Genomic DNA, 21,907 nt, shown 5'->3' on the forward strand with positions numbered 1-21,907 from the left:
TCCATCTTTCATGGTGAGATCTAAGCCGTCCAATCAGGCTAGTGAAGTTGGACGATCATGATCACTTTGAGACTGCCTTAAGCAGTCTTGCTCATTCGAGCTTCTTCCAAAGCAGCGTGGCCACCCTATTTTGGGTTGGCGTTTTGGCACGCTGAGAAGAGGAGTGTGATGTTCGACCGCATAGGGCGCAAACAAGCCCGTTGGTGGTCATCACGGTGATAGTCTGCTCCTGCTAGGGTTCGTCTAGGCTAGTTAAATCATGCGGTCAATCTGCTGGCCGTGATTATTTCTGAGACTGATACGGTCAGTCTAGATTTCCCTTAGGAAATTAAATATGCTCAATCGGGCTAATATAACACACCGAGAGATATAGCCTATACGGGTATTTCGTGCATGCCTCATCATCAACACTTGGAGATTCGTGTTACTCTGCTGAGAGCAACACTCAGTCATCATGCCGCACCAACAATGAGAGTTCTGCGGGAACAACACAGGAAATACTAGGCAAATCATGCATTATAAAAAATTCTAAAAATTCACAAGGTATTTGGCATTGTTTCCACATGCTCCAACTTGGATGAATTTTGTATATTTAATTCACAGAAATATTTGGGATTGTTGCCACATGCTCCATTCTAGGTGAATTAAAATTAAAGCGAAGAGGTACTCATCACTTATCAAACAGCTTTATTCTCTGCAGGATGTCAGCGCATAAATTTGTCTTTACAGTTTTAGCTTTTGAACCAAAATCCACCATCAACACATAGTATTATTACACAGTGTCAAAGTTCAATTGTATCACAACTTCAACAATAATACTATGGTGATATGTATCACTCCCCCTTAGTCAATACTCCATCTCACATGAAAACCACTCCCCCTTACACAATGATCCGAAGACCATGTGTATTTGTAGTGTGAACTACATATTAATTCTCCCCTTTTTTGTCAATAAAATTGGCAAAGGTACAAGAACGGGTTCATAATGAAATTTCCGTAAGAGACATTTCATGACTGAGAGAAAGAAACGCACATCATCTTATTTAGATGCAATCATATAGACGAAGCTAACAACATTCATCAAGGAGTTTAAAGATACAAGATAACCCCTCTAAAATTCCACAGCCGCACACCCCTCAAGATATGACCATTAAGCACAAGTTTAAAAGAACTCTCCCCCATTTGATGTCATTCCCGAAAGAACAACAACGAGCGACCTTAATTTCAAGAGAAAAGAAGGATTTTTATTGGACACCAAAACCATGAGGATGATTTTTATATCCAAAAATCAATCAAATTAGTCATAAGTAAACCCATGATTAATTTAATCGGAATACATAATTAAATTAAACACAAAAGTGATCAATTTAATTCATTATACTCAACATAAGTAAACTTACGGAGCAACGACTAAGTTAACCATACAAGAGAGTGATTGGCTTAATCGTTCATATACGCAACACAAGAGAGACTTGTGGAGTAATAATTAAATAACCAACAAGATGATTAGTTCTAGTATGCTCAACATGAAGTATCATACGGAACAACCAACAAGGCTAATAAAAAATAATCAACTTTGTCGTATCGTGCTCAACATAAGACACATTACGGAGCCTCACGGTAATACAAAAAAGGATGGATCAATGAAGATCAATATCGTGGAATACACAAGGATTCATTCTTTTGCACACGCATATACAATAGCAATAATCCTTGGATACAAAAGATTTTAACCTATCTTCCGTCAAAGATTGACAATATAGGCTTAACTTTTGTATATGTCAAAAGTCTATTCATTCTTAAACCAATAAATGAATATCGATCATGAACGACTTTACTTTTGATAATTTATATATGTATTTCTCATGGATTCAATAAAAATATCACTTTTAATTGAAAAACATAATCAGCCAAGACTATTGTGCCATAATAAGTTATTACATCACAAAGACATAAACTTTTAAATCCAACAACAGAAGTTTAAACAGATAGCATAAACCACGCTTTAGATTGTTTGACATACCAAACGAAGACTAGTTAATCATCTCATAGAAATCTCTAGTAATTTCATAAAAATTTTCACCCAGTTCAGGATAAGCAGTCTTTGCATAATCCACCTACTCCTTCAAACAATCAACTTGTTGTTGAACACGAATGACCTCAGGGCTGGATGCGGTAGAAGATATTGACATCTTCTCAATGCTTTGCATGGTTAAGACTTTGGGTCCTCCAAGATTAGATCCAACAGAGAAAATTTCAAAATGACTACAGATTCTTGATATTAGACATGGAAAGCCAGGGGTCTTATTCAAAACATGTTTTACACTGATCATTTGACGAATAATGAGACCACAAAAATCGATATCTCTCCCTTTGACAACATAATAAACCAGTTCAGCAAGAGGCTTAGTCCAAACTGGTCTATCAATTGTACTAGGCATTAAGTTTGCCAACATGAGTTTTCCAGCAACCTTGAAAAATAACGCAGCCTCATGAACATTGATCTTACCATCAATCTAGGTAACATCCTTTGCAAGAAGAAAGTTTGACAGTGCATTTGGTGAGAGTCTCTGATGCTCTGGTGGTGGTAAGAGAAAATTACCTGGTCGAGATATATCCAAAAGTTCACCAATAACTTGTCTGGTTACCAGGAAAGTTTTTCCTTGGACCATAGTTTTGAACATACAGTTTTCAAAATCTGGATCATGCAGGTTTGCGTAGAACTGGGATGTCATTTATAAATGGGTTGTTCCCATAGGACGATGGATAATTCCCCATTCATGGTTTTCAAAAAACTTGGACAGGCCATTTACCCTAAGTTCAGATGGATCATAAATCCTGTCCATAATAGGGTTCTTCTTGTTGTATTCTACATAATAGTCACGAGCCTTATGATCGACAAAACTAACTCTCAAACTTGGATCATAAAAGGATTCATCATGATTTTGGGTACCCGAACTCTCTCCACGATTAACTCTTTTCCTAGAAAACATTCTTGGTAAAGTTTGTGAACGAAAAGTTTGAGAGACTTACTTGGTTCGTGAACTGTTACTAATGGCAGAACCTCAATTAGTCGAAACCAATGAAAACCGTTCTCAACCCAAGGTATGCGAGCTTCTCCTGAGTTCAAGGACACAAACCAAAATCAATTTGGTTAAGAATTGAAAAATCGATGAAGCCAGAGGTGTGTGAACTGTTCGGTTTCTTTAGTATTTGCAAACTCGAAGAAGAAGGTGAAGGAACCAAAGTGATTCTTTTTCCTTATTATGAGTCGAGTGAACCATTTTGACACGTTCGAAAACGAGATTCGTTCGTGAGACGGTTCTGGTTCAAGGTATGTGAACCGCTCGTGTGCAAAGCAAGGGTTCGTTTGGTACGAACACGAAGGAAAAAAACGATTTTATTTGAGTTAATTTTTGTAGAAACAAAAACTAATTTTTATAGCATGACACCAAGAAAGGGCTTCTTTCCAGCAATTTTTACAACTCAAAAAATTGTGATCCTTCTAGATCAAAGACCTTACAAGACTATCAAGGAGCATAATCAGAAACAAATTTTTCTGATTTCTCTTCTTCCATCTTTTATGTCGATAGTTTTTTAAACTACACAGGGAAACTCTTTTGGCAAAAAAAGACATCCTAATCCCTTCATAAGGAGTGACAATAATTTTATCTTGGTGAGATGTATCAGGAACCGACCAATAAATTGATTCATGCTTAGAGGTGGTAAAGTCATAAGACTTATATTTAAACTCTTCATGTGAATCACTTGGTTTGTTACAACTCATTGGATTACACAGAGGAGGAACATTGCTCTTACTGATTAACAAATCGATGTCAACCTCAACATGAATATTATTTATCATAAATTGATTTTGTCTATCAAGAGATTCTTGTTCCTTCTGAAGGAATAAATCAACATCAGAAGTTAGGCTTTCAAGTCTCTTTTCAATTTCTGAAAACACTTTAAAGGATTTTAAACCTGAAGAAGGTTTAGACAAGAATTCTCCTACAGAGATGACAAAATTAGACATGGAAGAAAATTCTCCAATCCCTGGATCTGGTGGCGCATTTATTGAGATAGCATCTCTGTCCATAGAGTCAGATCGCTACAAACACAGACTTGTGAGGTCTTAACGTGTTTGCCGGCTCTAATACCAATTGAAAAAGCGGGGGTCTAACAACACCACCCAATATTTCGCTTAGAAATTTGTATGGACTAACTCCGAAATACTTTCTAGAGAATCAACTAGACAGTCAGACTCAATCTAGGTAAAAGTATCTCAAGGAGTTAATATCTCTCTCTTGTTTTGATTTACTCAAGCTAATAGAAATCAGCGAGTCATAATCAAACACAAGGAATAACTTGGACGGTACCAAAGACCAATGTCCAAGGATTAATCAATGATAATCAAACAACCAAAGGTTGGATTATACCAATTGATGATCTACACGCACAACCTGTATTATTTCAATTATAAAGATAAACAATATAATGCGGAAACTGAAATAACACAGACACCAGAAATTTTGTTAACGAGGAAACCGCAAATGCAGAAAAACCCCGGGACCTAGTCCAGATTGAATACACACTGTATTAAGCCGCTATAGACACTAGCCTACTCCAAGCTAACTTCGGACTGGACTATAGTTGAACCCCAATCAGTCTCCCACAGATCCAAGGTACAGTTGTACTCCCTACGCCTCTGATCCCAGGAGGATACTGCGCACTTGATTCCCTTAGCTGATCACACCCACAACTAAGAGTTGCTATGACCCAAAATCACAGGCTTTAACAATAAACAAATCTATCTCATACAGATAAGTCTATCAAAGGATCAATCTGTCTCCCACAGAAAAACCTTAAAGTTTTTGTTCTCTCTTTTGATAATAATCAAGGTGAACAAGAACCAATTGATAATCCGGTCTTATATTCCCGAAGAACATCCTAGATTAATCAATCACCTCACAACAATCTTAATCGTATGGTAGCGAAACAAGATGTCGTGGAATCACAAACAATGAGACGAAGATGTTTGTGATTACTTTTGTAGTTGCAGGAAATCCTACAACACACCCCTTGTATTATCATGACTATGATTTCTAGATCTAAACTTATTTGATATGAAAATAAAGATAAAGATAATGAAAAATAGAAAATAAGACATAAGATTTACGTGGTTCGATTAATGTGATCTACATCCACGGGGTTAGGTATCTTCACTATGATTGTTGAATTACATATGAATTACAATTGAGACTCCATTAATGAGTATTTGGATCTCTCTCTCTCTCTCTCTCTCTCTCTGGTTTTTGGGGAAGAATAAGAAGATAATAATAATGCAAGTTACTTTTCTCTCTCCTACCTTTCTCTTTATATATGATGCTACCTAGTGGATGACAACTCATATACAGCTAAGATTCCCCTAATTTCGGATCTGGCTTGCGATGATATCGCAAGCTTACAAATGTTAATTTCGCAGATCTTCCAATCTTCGCAAAGTTATTACATTTTTCTTATGTTTAAGCTAATATCACCTATTGTGTCGTTTCTCAAAGTGCTCTGTGACATTTTTGTAATGCGTTGTTAAGAATTTCGCGAGCGTATCGTTGTCGCGAAATTCTGATCCTACATCTTGCCTCTTTTTTATTGAATATTGCTTGAAGAGCGATCTTTAGGAAAAAATCCACCTTGTTGTAGTTGTTGGAGGAACGAGCGAAAGAATATTGGACTTGAAAAGTACATACTTGCCTCTATTCTTTTGTGAAGTTCCGGAGCGTTGCGAAGTAAATAAGAAGTATTAACCCTTGAAGTATAAGAAGTATGAAGTATCCTTGAAGAAGTATGCGAAGTATGAAGTATAAGAAGCATGAAGTATCCTTGATGAAGTATAAGAAGTATTCAATCCTCGAAATATAAGAAGTATCCGTTCTTGAATGAGAATAATAAGTATTGTCTCTATTCATGCGAAATTATTACTCCAGTTTTGGTGATTCTTGCCGAGAAGATAAAGAACAAAAAATATTTTCTTGTTAATCCATAGTTGCCTCTGTTCTTTATCTATGAGGGTAGAATCCTTGAGAAAATGTTGAATGTGCGAATTGTTTCTTCATTCTTATCTTGCCTCTGTCTCATTTTTTGTGCTCATACGATAGTATAATCGCTTCAAGTTGCTTATAATTGTCCGAAATAATTGAGCGAGATAATCACATCATTCGAAATAATCAAATTCTGCGAAATTCTGACACATTCTACAAAATTTCGAATCATTATGCGAAGTTCTGAATCATTCTACGAAGTTCTGAATAATCTTGCGAAATTCTGAATAATCCTGTGAAATTCTGAGTAATCCTGAATAATTCTGCTAAATTCTGCGATATTATCGCGAAATTCTGCAATATTATTCCGTACAGTTTTGTAAAGTACGTGTGCGAATATAATGCTTATGTGATGATTATATTATGAAATGTGTATGCGATGTTTATGCTACGAAATGCTTATGCAATGCTTTTATGATGCGAGTATGATGCTTGTATGATCAAAATGCTTATCTATTGCAATGTATAGCTAATGTTTATGTTACTTAGCTCATTTTGCACGCTAAAATTGATGTAGCTTTAAATTGCCTCCATTCTCTATTTCTCTTGCTTTTTTTTTAGTGTATGCATTCCTCTTCGTGTATTTATTGTTCCTCACAAATTCTTACTTGTGTTTCATCTTTCCTTTTTCCTGCACTATTAGTATCTCATAACAGTATGATCATAGTATCAAGTCTGCGGCATTTTCATTGCCTCAGTTTCATTTCCATATACATATTCGCAAGCTTATTTGCTTACATATAATCATTCTTGCAAGCTTACTTGCTTACTCATCTTCTTATGTGGTCTTATTTTTCCTTCCTAGTTAAAGGTCTTATTTTGCCACCTCTTGTCATTGCGACAAAATCGCAGGACGTCTTTGCACTTTCATGCAAAAACCCATTGATCTTGCCTTAACTTTTTCTCTTGTATTATTTCCTCTTCGGGATTGTTGCGACAATATGAAAGGCCTAAATATTCTTGCGAAAATAAAGCCCCATGACATTGCCGTCTTGCGACGAAATCGCAGGACGTCTTCACACTTTCATGTAATGACCCATTGATATCGTCTTATCTTTTTCTCTAGTATTATTGCCTCTTCAGGATTGTCGCACAAATATGACAAGCCTTAATACCCTTGCGAGTAAAAAGCCTCATGACATTTGCGTCTTAAGACACTTATCAGCTCCCTAATGGAGGGTGCCGCCCTTATCTCCCCCCTGGTTGCCCATTCAAGGAGGCGTACCTCTACCATACAAGGTTGGATCCTCCCATCCGGTCTTAACAACAACCAGTTGTTTTCGCAGCCTCTTATCCCTTTTACCTATAGGGTTTATGGTTACGAGACTGCACCCTAAGTGGGGTTTTCTTCGGGACGAGTGCAGTATAAGCCAAGACATGTCAAGAATGGCAAGGTACGCTCCAGACGCCCCTGTCACTCTTGACTCAACCGTGTACCTCGGCGCCTTGGTCAGATTCTGCACTCCTTGGGAGAGTCCATATTACCTTAGTCGCCCAACCTAAGTCATATGCTTAAGCTGAGAATCCAAGGTGCCTCTCCCGGATGGGCTTTATTGACCCCAAATCTCTATGACTCAGGTTCCGGGGCGGTGTAACCTTTCCCTGATCCATGCAACAGGTACCCCCTTATATGACGTACTTTAGGTCTTACATTTGCCTCTTGCGAAATTGTATTCGCGAACTAGGGTGTACGCCATAAAGGTTCGCCCCTATCTGCGAAATTTTATTCGTGCGAAATTTTCGCGTCTCTTTGTTTCTGCAAAATGTTCGCGTTTCTTTATTCTCTCATTCATCTTTTCATTTTTGTCATCTCTTTCATTCATTCTTTCATTTATGTCATCTTTTTCATTCATTCTTTCATTCTCATAATATCATATCATTTTAATCAAAATAAATATTCAAGAGAAATTCTAATACATGGTAACTCTGAAATCTTTGTAGTTGTGAAATCTTTGTAATCCTGCGATTCTATCGCGTTTTGTAAATCAAATCAAAAATCTTTTTATTCTATGCAAAATAAATATTCTAGAGAAACATATAAATTGAATTTTCTCATTTTTTTGTAATTTTGAAATCTCGAAATCTCTGTAATTTTGAAGTCTTTGTAATCTTGAAATCTTAGTAATCTTTATAATCTTTGAAATCTTGAAATCTTTGTAATCGTGCGATTGAATCGCTTTTTGTAAATCAAATCAAAAATCTTTATATTCGTTCCTAGTATAAAGTAAAATGTTCAAGGAAGTGGTACTTATCTTTCATGTGAGTCGCTATTATTGTCAGAGAAATGAATAAATGCCTTGAAATGTATGAATTTCGCGCAGCAAAAAGAAGTGTGAGAAGTGAGACTTGAACCCTCGACCTGCTTCTTGGATTTTCTTGCACCATACCAACTGTGTTAAGCCTCTCTTGCGAAATAATCAAATTTCTTACGAAGTAATCAAATTCCAACTGTGTGAGAGGCAATTCTGTATAAATTTCGTATAACAAAAATAAACATGTGAGAAGCAAGAATTGATCCCGCAACCTGCTGCTTGCATTCATGCCTCCTGACAACTGTGCGAGCTTCTTCTTTGCAAAATATATCTGCGTAATTATCATCAACTCTCTTCTGTGCGAAATAATCATCAACTCTTTTCTGTGCGAACCAAGTGTGCAAACTCTCTCATGCGAAATAATCAAAAACAAATATGTGAGTGGCAAGAATTGATCCCATGACATTCTCCTTGAGAAGTATCACAGTGAACCATCTATGACAACTCTGCTGTGCGAAATAACTAAACAACTGTAAACCTTTATCCTCATCTTCACCCTTAATAGCTTAAATATAAATATGCGAAAAAGGCACGCGTGAGGTGGGAATCAAACACGCGACAATGAGCTCATAAACTTCGCACATGACCAATTGTGCTGCCTCTTGTTTGCGAAATAATGAAACAATATTACAAAATTATTCATTTTTTCGCTCTCTGTAAAAAAGAATAAAACTATGTTCGCAGGCGAATTCGAACTTGCGACCACGAACACACATACTGCTCTCTGGACAAATTGTGCAAGAACCTCTCTGCGAAATTAACGTATAACTTTTTTCCTTATTCTTTTATTCTCCCATGCAAATGAGAAGAAAATGAAAAATATGTGTCTCTGCGAATTCGAACCCGTGACCTATTTGTTGTTCACTCAGCCTTGAACCATCTGTGCGAATTTTCTGTTTGTGATTGAAATTGCAGCATCTGCCTCTTATCTTTTCTTCGTCCTTCCTTAACTTGTTTCACATTTGCCTTCTTCTCCTGAACATGAAAATCTTCCACTAAAACTTCCATTTTTTCCTTAAATTTCACCACAACAACTAATTTTCTCTCTCACTCTTTTCATGTCTTTGAATTGTTGATGATGTATACTCCCTGAAAGTGTGATTTCTTCCATAAAATTACCATTTTTGAACCTAAACTTTGTAGATCTAGAAAAATATGAAAAGTAGCTAATCTTCATGAAAATTTCTTGAACCAACAAGTTACAGGAGGGATAAATCCTTTATTCCTCCCTGTTTCTAGCGCCAAAATGTAGTTGCAGGAAATCCTACAACACACCCCTTGTATTATCATGACTATAATTTCTAGATCTAAACTTATTTGATATGAAAATAAAGATAAAGATAATGAAAATAGAAAATAAGACACAAGATTTACGTGGTTCGATCAATGTGATCTACATCCACGGGGTTAGGGATCTTCACTATGATTGTTGAATTACATATGAATTACAATTGAGACTCCATTAATGAGTATTTGGAGCTCTCTCTCTCTCTGGTTTTTGGGGAAGAATAAGAAGATAATAATAATGCAAGTTACTTTTCTCTCTCCTACCTTTCTCTTTATATTAGGATGCTACATAGTGGATGACAACTCATATACAACTAAGATTTCCCTTAATTTCGGATCTGGCTTGCGATGATATTGCAAGCTTACAAATTTTAATTTAGCAGATCTTCCAATCTTCGCAAAGTTATTACATTTTTCTTATGTTTAAGCTAATATCACCTATTGTGTCGTTTCTCAAAGTGCTCTGCGACATTTTTGTAATGCGTTGTTAAGAATTTCGAGAGCGTATCGTTGTCGCGAAATTCTGATCCTACAACTTTTATATCTTGCCTATCGGAGAAATCAAACAATCTCTAGCCAATCAATATGATTGTACTATTACGATAGAATATGCAAGATCAGATCACACAACTACGATAAAAGTAGTATCGGTCTGGCTTCACAATCCCAATGAAGTCTTCAAGTCGTTAACCTGGTTTTAGAAGAAGAAAACCAAGGGTTAAAGGAGAACCGACTCTAGCATGCAAACTAGTAGCACACATAAGGTGTGGGGATTAGTTTTGTAGAGTTGCTAGATGTCCCCTTATATAATCTTTCAAATCAGGGTTTTTCCTTAGTTACAAAGCAATCAATATCCACCATTAGATGAAACCTGATTTAGATTCAAGCTAATATTTCTCAACCGTTAGATCGAAAACTTAGCTTGTCATACACAAATGACTGTACGCTTCTAGGTTTGTTAACCGCACCCAAACGTGTACATTGTTGGTTCAACAATAGTTTACCAAAAGGTTAACCATAAGAGCATTTCATACAAACCATGTTCTTCTTCACCATAACTGGTTCAAATGACTCAGATGAACTAGTTAAGAGAGTTGTTCAATTGCAAGGAAATCTTATGTAACTACACAAGACACAATTGAAGCAAAGATGATTTGATTCACAAGAATCGGTTCATGAACTTTAATATTCACGGTTTGCAAAAGCATTCCTTAGTCTTTTAAGATTAAGTTCAGAGATCATCTTTAGATATATAACCTTATCAAGTTCGCGGACTTAAGACAACGGACAGAGTTTACAAACTCCAGCAGAAATTCTCAGGTTTGAGAACTTCGCCGGTTCGCGGACTTGGCTCATGCAAGTAGTTTGTAAACTCCAGCAGAAATTCTCGGGTTTGAGAACTTCGCCAGTTCGCGGACTTGGCACTTGCCATACTTCCGGTTCTCTTGATCAACAAAGTTTGAGAATTTCGGTTCAAGGAATACATTGGTTACGTAATCTAAACTCTCATTACAATCATTGAAACATTCTTAGAGGACGTTATACAGTTGTTACACCATTTCTCGTCAAAGCAATTTTCAAAGTGATTGAAACATTCATGACTTTCGTCACTAGGTAAAGATAAACTTGGTCGAAGCGAAAATCTTACCAACACATATTTCGAGATATAGATAGGCAAGGTATACTTGGATCGAAATACCAAATGTGTATAATCTAGTTTATATATATAACATAAGAATTTTTGTCTCAAAGAGTAGGAGATAGAATAGATATACTTTTGAGTGACAGATAAGTTCAAGTCTCCACATACATTTTTGTCGAGAAGTTCCACCGGTTCCTTGTGTAGTCTTTCTACTTGTATGATGAATCGCCATGAAGTCCTTGAGCTCAACTACACTTACTATCCTAGTCTGAGACTTAGCTATAAGAGACTAGAAATCAAGACTTATAGTTTTGATCACTAACATTGACAACACATGCTTGAGATAGCAACGCATGCGAGTTTGACCGAGCAGTACTCTAACAGTACGTGCACCCGACCTTACCGGACGTAAACGAGTTTTCCTAGGGTTTCCCTATGTTGTACTCATATATATGTATCATGTTTTTCTTCTTCTGATACATATACGTTCCGTGATGTCAAAAAAATTCTCTAAATCTTTATGGTGTGCACAATGGATGAATTCAAAAAGGAAGATAAAGTTGAACATGGCGAAGTTATAGAGTTTCACGAAAACCCTGTTTTCATAACTTGCTATCATGTTGTTGATCATGAAAACAAAATTACAGTTCAGATGTCATCCCAACTGGCAGGAAATCTTCTTCGATATTTTGAAGTCGTACGTGAACAACTTGGGATTGCAACAAAGAATTTTGAATTTCTGAAAAACGAACTGAAGAAAGCAACTGATGAACTTGTCTATGTTCGATCTCTAGTTGCTGGTCATGTCTGATGACTCTCGGTTTCGTTCTTCTTAGGAGTTATTTTTATTTTGTCTAGGAAACTTTTTATGAGAATTTATTCTTGTATTTTAAGAAGGATAACTAGGGTTTTGAATAGCCATTATTGTGAGTACACATAGCTATTTCCAACGATTTTCATCTTACAATGTTTTTAGATTTATTTATTTAAATTCTAAAGTTTACTTGGAAGATGATTTTGCAGTATTAATCTTTATGGTTTTATATATTGCAACTTGTTATGGGATATGTGGGTTTGCATCAGTGAACTATGATTGTCCCATACATGTCAAAATTTAAGTGTTTCATATGTCATTATGCAAATACTGATAAAAGATTGAATGAACTTTTGACAAACAAAAGTTAATCCTATTATGTCATTATGCAAATATTGATGCAAGATAGGATGAACTTTTGTTTACAAAGATTAAGTCTATTACATGTCTCTATGCAAATATTGATGAAAAATAGAATGAATGTTTGAATATTCTGCAGTATTGGTCTTTTCCTGATTCACATCTTTGTGTAAATATTGTGCGACTCTGTAAGTTCTCTTATATGAGCATTTCCGATTAAATTAATCATGGTTCTCTTGTGGTTAATTTAATTGAGTATTTTGGATACAAATTCATGTTTCATGTGATTTGTTAATGTCAAAAGAAATCCTTCTTTTCTTGTGAAAGTAAGGTCGCTCATGTTGTTCTTTCGGGAATGACATTTTATGGGGGAGAGTTCTTAATTGAACTTGTGCTTAATTGCCATATCTTTGTGGGGAGTGCGGCTGTGGAATATTGTAGGATTTTTCTTGTATCTCTATTAACTCCTTGATGAATGCATTTAGTTTCGGCTATATGATTGCATCTAAACAAAGTTGATATGTTCTCTTTTGGTCATGAAATATCTCTATGGAAATTTCATTAGGATCCCACTAGTTTTCGTACCTTTGTACCTTTGCCAATTACAGAAAAGGTAACTTTCATTACAGGTACAGATTACTAAGCAATTAGTATTTAAGAGTTTTGTAGGAAGATAAAGTCTAACTGACAGCTCACACACGCGTGAATGAAAACACGTGACTGAGACACGAGTGAACTCAAGAGGGAATTCAAGATTTGAACTTAACCTGCACTGCATATTTTGTTATCCTGCACCACTTTTGTATCTGTGCTAATACCCCCCGCAAGCTCATGGGTGGCTGCATCACAATGAGCTTGGATCTTAGAGTTGCAAATCGTGGACCATGGAGAGGCTTGGTGAAAATATCCGCAATTTGATCTAGAGCATTGACATAAAAAATATCCAAAGCCCTGGATTGAACCAGCTCCCTGACAAAGTGAAAATCCAAGTGTACATGCTTCATTCTGGAATGCAGAACAGGATTGGAAGCAACTGAGATAGAGCTGATATTATCATAGCCAAGTCTAGGTATACCCTGAAATGGAAAATGAATAGCATGTAAAACATAGCAGATACAGATGATTAGCAGCACTGTGTGCTAATGTTCTATACTCTGCCTCAGTGCTAGACCTACCAACTGTTGGTTGCTTCTTTGAAGACCAAGAGATAACATTGGAACCCAAAAATACACAATACCCACCAGTTGATTTTCTGTCATCTATGTTACCAGCCCAGTCGGTATCAGAAAATCCCAAGAGAAAAGATGGACCTTTTGTAAAAAGCATTCCATAGTCCAATGTACCTTTGACATAGCGCAAAATCCTTTTGGCAGCAATTAGATGAGGAACTCTTGGACTCTGCATAAACTGGCACACCGGATTCACTGCAAAGGCTAGTTCAGGTCTTGACCAAGTAAGGTAATGAAGTCCATCAACTAATGATCTGAATTCAGTTGGATTCTCAAGAAGTTCACCTTCATCTTTACTCAACTTCTCTGAGGCTGAAATAGGAGTCTGACAAGGCTTTGCACCCTCCATGTGATGTTTGTGTAAAATATCTACAACATACTTTGTTTGAGAAAGAAAAATAGAATCATCAGTTCTATGAACTTGTAAACCCAAGAAGTAATGAAGCTTCCCTAAGTCCTTTATGGGAAATTGACTTTGCAGATGAGCAATAATCTGAGCCATGAAAGTCTTGGAAGAGCCAGTAAGTAAAATGTCATCAACATATATGAGCACAACTGTTATTTGCTGACCATATTTATGCACAAACAGGGATGGATCTGCAACAGAATTCTCAAACTTTAAGGATAAAAGCACTGCACTTAACTTGTCATACCAGGCTCTGGGTGCATGTTTCAGTCCATAGATGGCTTTATGTAATAAGCATACATGATCAGGTCTTGAAGGATCAACAAATCCTAGAGGCTGGGTCATGTACACTTCTCTTTTAAGTCACCATGCAGAAATGCATCACTTACATCTAATTGATGAATAGACCATCCATACTGCACTACCATGGACAAAATAATTCTAATAGTAGTTGGCTTGGCTACAGGGCTAAATGTCTCTTCAAAATCAATACCAGGCTGTTGATGAAACCCCTTTGTAACTAATCTAGCCTTGTGTGTATCAATAGACCCATCTGCTTTGTATTTGATTCTAAACACCCATTTACAACCCACAATATTTTGAGATGGATGAGGTTTTACCAAGGACCAAATGCCAGCATTTTCCAATGCAGTATATTCTTTAGCTGAAGCAAACCTCCAAACTTCCTCTTTATGAGCAACTGAAATGCAAGTTGGTATGCTAGTCTTGTGACTGAGAAAAGCAAGAGGCATCTTATGTTTGGTAGCATAATAAGATTTTGGTACCCTGATGCCATTCTTACTCCTAGTAGTCATATTATGATCATTATTAGGAGGAGAAACTGAGTGTGAGGTGGGGTTAACAGTGGATGAAACAATAGCTGAAGAAGAAGAAGCACAAGAAGACATTGGAACTGTAGAAGAAGATGATACAGTAGATGGGACTAAAACAGATGGTGGAGATACAGTTGATGATGTGGAATCAACACATGAAACAGATGAAACTGAGGATTTGAAAGGAAAGTGAGTTTCATCAAATGATACATGTCTTGAAATATAAATAGCGCCAGTAATTGGATCAAGACATCTATATCCTTTGTGAGATTGACTATAGCCTAGAAATACACATTGTTTACTTCTAGGTTCTAGCTTGTTGGAAGTGTAAGGCTTTAACCAAGGAAAACATGAACATCCAAAAACTTTGAGAAAATTATAATCTGGTGATTTGTGGAATAATTTTTCATAAGGATTTGAGAATTGAATGGCTCTAGTAGGGAGTCTGTTGATGAGATGGTTTGCAGTGAGAAGGGCTTCCACCCAAAAGGAGAATGGTAGACCAGACTGAAAAAGAAGAGTTCTTGTTACAGCTAAGAGATGTTTATGTTTTGTTTCAGCAACACCATTTTGTTCAGGTGTATGAGGACAAGACAATTCATGTGTAATGTCTTTTTCTGCACAAAAGTTGGCTAGAAAAGTATTTAGAAATTCACCTCCATTGTCAGTTCTAATGGTGATAACAGACTCATATAAAAGATTTTCAATTCTAGTAACAAAAGAGCATAAAGCATGTTTAAATTCAGACTTGGAAGCTAAAGGCAAACTCCAACAGTATTTTGTAAAATCATCCGCTATATTTGCATAATATAAAAGCCTGATACATAAGGTTCATGACAAGGACCCCAAAGATCCAAGTGCAACAACTCAAGAGGTTTAGTTGCACTGCTACATGACAACTGAAATGGTTGAATGAAGCCACATGATAATAGAAGCATCTTCATCTTTCTAATCCGTGTAATCAGGATTCTCTATTCCATTTTCTTGATTTCTTCTATTGGTAAAAAAGATCAGGACAAGGATGATATCCATCTAAAAATTTTTTGTCACAGTTCCTTCTTCTTGTAACCTGCAGCTCAACCTCATGGCTTGCAGTTGCAGCTGCAGTTCATTCCAAAATCACACAACAAGTGATTCCTCCATTTTCTGTAACTACAACTACAACAACTTTTCAATCTTCAATTCTCTAACTGCACTTCTCAAGTCCACTGCATAAGTTACTCAGCTGCACTCTCCTTTACAGCACCAGAGACTCGGCTAACTCCTATCACCTACCATCCCCAATTCTTGCTTCTTTGTAGTTCAATTTACATCATCTTGAGTATCAACATCTACTGTAGTTCATACATTCACCAGATTCTCTACCTCTTCCCTCCCTGACTTCAACTCAGCTGCAATTCTCAAGCTATTAGCCACCGTAACTCATCAAAACCTGCATCTCAGGCTCTCTTTCCACTTCCATCAACAAATCCACCATTTCCCTGATAAGATTCACAATCCAATCGACCCAAGAAACATATCCCCTTTCAACAAATATCCACCATTAACCTAAGATTCTTCCTTCAACTGAATATTCGATTGAGAGTTCGAATTCAGCCAAAACCCATGAATAATTTCCTCTATTTCAAACCCTAGATGTCAGTATCATCTTCTCCATCTAAGCTTCAACCATCTCTGTCGATTTCAGACCAATTATAAACATCATCTGCTGCCAATTCGAAAGCAAGAAGAAACCCATCTTATCTGAGCTCAAACCCTAACTCTTGGTATCTTGATTTCATCACGCAACTGCTGCAACATCCAATTCTGGTTAAACCCATCCTTTCTTTTCGTTCTCGAACTCGAAACCATCTTCTCAAACTCGAACCAAATTCACCAGCAGTTCATCCCATTTGCAGCTGAATAGAGGAATAATGGGAAATGTTGTCTGAAACAAAAGAGTTCGACCTAACCAAGTCTAATAGTATGGAACGGCTATTAACACCCATGGGTGCTTTTAGAAATTCTTACTAGACTCCAACGGGTTGTCCCTTATCCTTGACTGAGCTCCGGATATCACTCGCCTGTAAAATGACCAATTTGTCTTTCTTACTCAAAATGCATGATTTCTCTTCCTTTTGCTCCACATGACTCCATTTTACCTAATAAACTCAAAACAATCATAAGATACATAATTTACAAGAAAAATAACAAAGAAAGCATAAACAATAGATATAAAGTAAGGTGTTTTAGACACCTATCAAATTCCCCCACAGTTAGACTTTGCTAGTCCTCGAGCAAATCAAACAAAACAAATTCTAAAATACATACAATTTTGTGTCGTCGAGGCTACGGTCACACTTAGCACGTATAACAAGCCTTTAAACCCCTAGGTGTTCCTAGTGGACGAGTTATAGTCTCGTGAGGGCTTACTAGAGATATACCCACAAAACCTACTTTACCAACTTACTAGTTCTCCGAAATGATAGCATCCAACGCGCTATGAAGACATAGAAATTCTGCACACTAGTAATAAGAAGTTAGACACATAAATGAACATAATCTCATCCTTAAAAGTTGAGAGAGAAATAACCATACCTTATCGAAAGAAATTCGGGTTCGAAGTGATCAAAAGTCTTGACTCTGCCTCGCCAGAAAGGGTTTGATGAAGTTGCTCTCAATAATAAATAGCTTTTTATGGATCACGCATGTGTCCAGGTAGGAGTGAAGAGAGAATCTTGCGACACGTTGAATGGTAGGAAGGTAAAAACCCTCCGAATTGTTTTGAAAACCCACATCTTTTATAATTTTTGAAAACCCATTTTCTGACGATCTCTAAGAAAAAAAATCAACCACTTAACGAAGGTGGGAATATGTTTACTTACCTCGTTATCCGTTCGACGTGCAGCTAGAACCACTCTCACAACATCCATAAAAACGTCTTCGGTCTTCAATCGGTGTCTTCATCTTCGGTCTTCAACTGTCGATGATAACTCTTGAACTTCGTAGAATCTTGACAATGTGATTCTTTCCTCTAATTTCTTGTTGCTCGAAACTTCATTATAGATATTCCTTCTTTCCATTGGCTTTATTGAAACAATAAAACTAAAAACAAACCAAAATATAATACAACACAATTTTCTTGTCTCTTTTTTTTTCTAATGAGACAAGAGAAATAAACCAAATACAAAATAAAAACCAAACAACATAATACAATAAAACTAATAATGAACCTAGCAAAATTTTCTCTTGTCTTTTTTTTTCAATCTTTTTTCTTTCTTTTTCAATTTTTTTTAAGAAGAGACCTAGCATATTGATGACCATATCCCAAGTTTTTTTTTTTTTGATTTTTTTGATTTTTTTTTGTGTGACAAGAGAGACTAAATTACAAATAAAGATAAAATAAAAATGCAAGTACAAAGGCCATGGTGTAAGTACTTTTTGATTCTTCACAACTTGTATGTCTCGATATCATAAACTTCTTGAACTCTCATCTTGCTAATCTTCGATCTTGTACACAAGTCTTCAACTTGTAAAAATCTTCTCCTTGTCTTGTTTCTTTACTTGAATCTAAAATCTGCTCATTTCTGTACCGTTGCTTGTAAACCTTGAACGCCTTCAACTTTCCTTCGAATTTTTAATGCTCCTCTTGTTGATGATGATGGTGTTTCTATGGTCTGTTGGTGTAGAGAGAGATAAAGTGAATGGTGCTAACTGCGAACAAGATTACAAGTGGTATGTAAGTTAGCAATTCGATGTCACCATCATGATTGATAAAATAACACTCAAGAGATCAAAATAGTGCTTCTATTGGTGGGAGGTTGGGTAGCTCACCATTCTACCCGGAATTAACGTACGGCGACACACACTCTAAAAACACATATTTAGACAGGTACAAAGAATTGAAGGTCGGTGCCTCACATTATGTAACATGTGTAGTCTCCACTATAGGGGACAACAACTCTAATACCGAATTCATTATGCACCTCATTTTCCACTGGCATGGTTAAATCCAACTTTAACTCTCATACAAGTAAGAAACCCGATCACGTTCTCTGTCATCTCTATGTTCAGTCACTCTTATGAGAATCTCGATGCAATCTTAGCGACATGTATACTATGTGACTCTAAACTAACTACAAGTTGGAGTTTTTATTCACTAATTTACAAAAAAAAGTCGAAAATTTTACAATGCAAATGCTTAACCACTCCCCCACACTTAAACTTTACATTGTCCTCAATGTAAATTGAATCGTCCAAAGAAAGTCAAGGTGGGAAATCTTATAACGATATGCGACAAGAAATAAAAAATAAATAAAATAAAAACAAGACAACAAAAAAACTAAAAGATAAGAAATACAAAACCAGTGGGTAACCTCCCATGCAGCGCTTGGTTTAAAGTCGTCAGCCCGACATGCAAGTCTAATTCCCCATATACCAATAATCTGAAAAGTTGTGGATCCTCCCATAGAACCTATTTTGCAAACACTAGCTTCGCACAAATATTAGTAACATAAAACAGAAACAAAGCTATTAACCGATAAAAGTTTCCCCCACACTTATTCTTGTCCACACTTGGAAGTGGGTAAAGAATATAGATTTCAGGAACTTCCACAGTTGCATGGTCCAAACCCTGCATAGTATGAGAATCAAGTATTTCTAATGGCGGAAATCGAGAAACAAAGTCATTCAACAATATTCTCGAAGCACATACATTCAAACCAATAAGAGGTAAAGGAGAAGAATCAATATGCAAAGGGTTAGACAAACCTCGCACAATCTCTTGTAGCACGGAATCCTCTTCATCCTTGAAAAATTCAAGTGAACTATTCACCTCTTGTATATCATGGTCCTCTGTTAAACTTTGCAACCATTCTTCGTCCGTTTCTGTCTTAACCAAAATCTCCGCATCAACATCTTCATTACAATCATTTGCAAGCTCAATTGGGTCTTCCACAATATTGGTCATAACGGTCTCATTCTCAACATACTCCTCTTTGTTGTAAGGTACATACTCCACTGCGGATTCAAGTCTCACCATACGGAAATTTTTTAGAACACTCATTGCATCATCCTCAAGCTCTACCTTTTGAATAGGTTCTTGATCGTTATAAAGATCAATGCTCGAGTAAGCTACACTAGTGTCATCATATTCCTTTTCATCTTCACCTTGATCGCAAAAAGACTACATTGTACACTCCTCGGGGATGTCACCATAAATTGGTTTAAGCGATGTATTTGCATAGTCATCGTCACTATCATAGTCAACATAAGATTGGCTACCACTTCCCAAAGATTGGTCTTTCGCAGAATTTTGCATGTCCTCTTTGTATTCTTCAATGCCTTGTCTTAAAATGGAAACACCTTTTTGAAGCTCTTGGAGTGATCCATCCAAATTTTTAAAAATAGTGTTCCATTTGTTGGAAAAGCTCGTTCGACAAGGAAAAAGTAGAATCACTTACTTCAGTATTATTAGGCCAATTATCTTCCCTTTGAATGGGTGAATGATCATAACTACGATCAGAAATTGGGCCAAACATACTATGAGCATATTCGGTCGACGAAATTGGTTACACGCTTGGTTGTCCATAAACTGACTCCATGCCCACCATAAATTGTTGCATCTCATCTATCAAACTAGAAGAAATATGAATAGGAGCACAACTATTCTCCCCTCCTTGTGGTTGCTCACTTACATACCTACCATAAGAAGGTTGATATGTATGAGAATAACTCAAAGGGTACGTAGAGTATTGACCATAACCAAAGGATTGATTTTGATTGTATTCCCCGCAAGGGTGATAGTTGTTGAGGTTGATAACGGTACCCATTGTTCCGATATGCTCCGTCCATAATAATTGTTACCTGAAACAATAGTTCTCAAAACAAGGTTAAAAACCAGAAAATAAAAACAAAAACAAAATAAAAAACAAGACTAAAAACAAAAAATAACAAACCAAAAACAAATGACAACCGCTGCCTCCCCGGCAGCGGCGCCAAAATTTGATCGCTATCGTATGCGTCAAAAATAATTACACTTTCTTACTACTCAATATATATTATGAAGCAAGGGCAAGGACCGTTCCCACAGAGATGTCTAGGTTGTCAATATGTTATGGTTTCTTATAATTAATAAGGGGGATTTTCTGATTTTTGTAACTAAACAAAACTAAAAGCAAACAAAGGAATAAAACACGCAAATCAAGGATATAAAGATATTGGTTAAGGATTCGTTTTCATTCACAAACATGTTCTTGTCTTAATAACTAGAATTGATATTTAATTTCTCATTATCAAAAACCCTAAGATACCTAGTCGAAAGAATATCCCGCAATTTCTTGATTTCATCACACATACATGTAAAACGATGCATGTATGAATTCTACCAAAAGAATAACCTAACGCCTTGCGCTAATCAAGTTCAATTTCCATGGAACATTAAGATTAATGAAATTAAGCTAATCGATGCAATTGAAATACATTGCGCAAACAATTCGAACAAGGGTCATGGTTCACATATGATTACAAGGATGTATCACTACAAGCTATAACCATATTTATGCTATTTGTGTTCAAGGATTATCGCTCGATGATTAACCCTAAACTAGCAATAGATGCGATTACAAGTTCTACCAATTTGCAACTTGATAAAACAAACAATCAAATCATGTTGTAATACGTCAATCATACAACTATATTTTCAGAGAATCATGAACGATAATTATGAGACAAAACTAATTCATTAAACCCAAAATCATGTTTTGTGAAATCCAACTATTCCATAACCAATAATAAAATTCTAGCCCATGTTCCTGGAGTTCATAACAAGAAGAAAAAAAAAGGTTTTCATGTCTAAATCCTAGAACAAAAGTAGAGGAAGAAAAAGATATCCCCCATCCTCTGTTCTCAAAAACTTTTATAATGCTTTTCAATTCTGCCTTCAATTC

The sequence above is a fragment of the Papaver somniferum genome, chromosome 7 (assembly GCF_003573695.1).
Source record: "Papaver somniferum cultivar HN1 chromosome 7, ASM357369v1, whole genome shotgun sequence".
Taxonomy (NCBI): domain Eukaryota; kingdom Viridiplantae; phylum Streptophyta; class Magnoliopsida; order Ranunculales; family Papaveraceae; genus Papaver; species Papaver somniferum.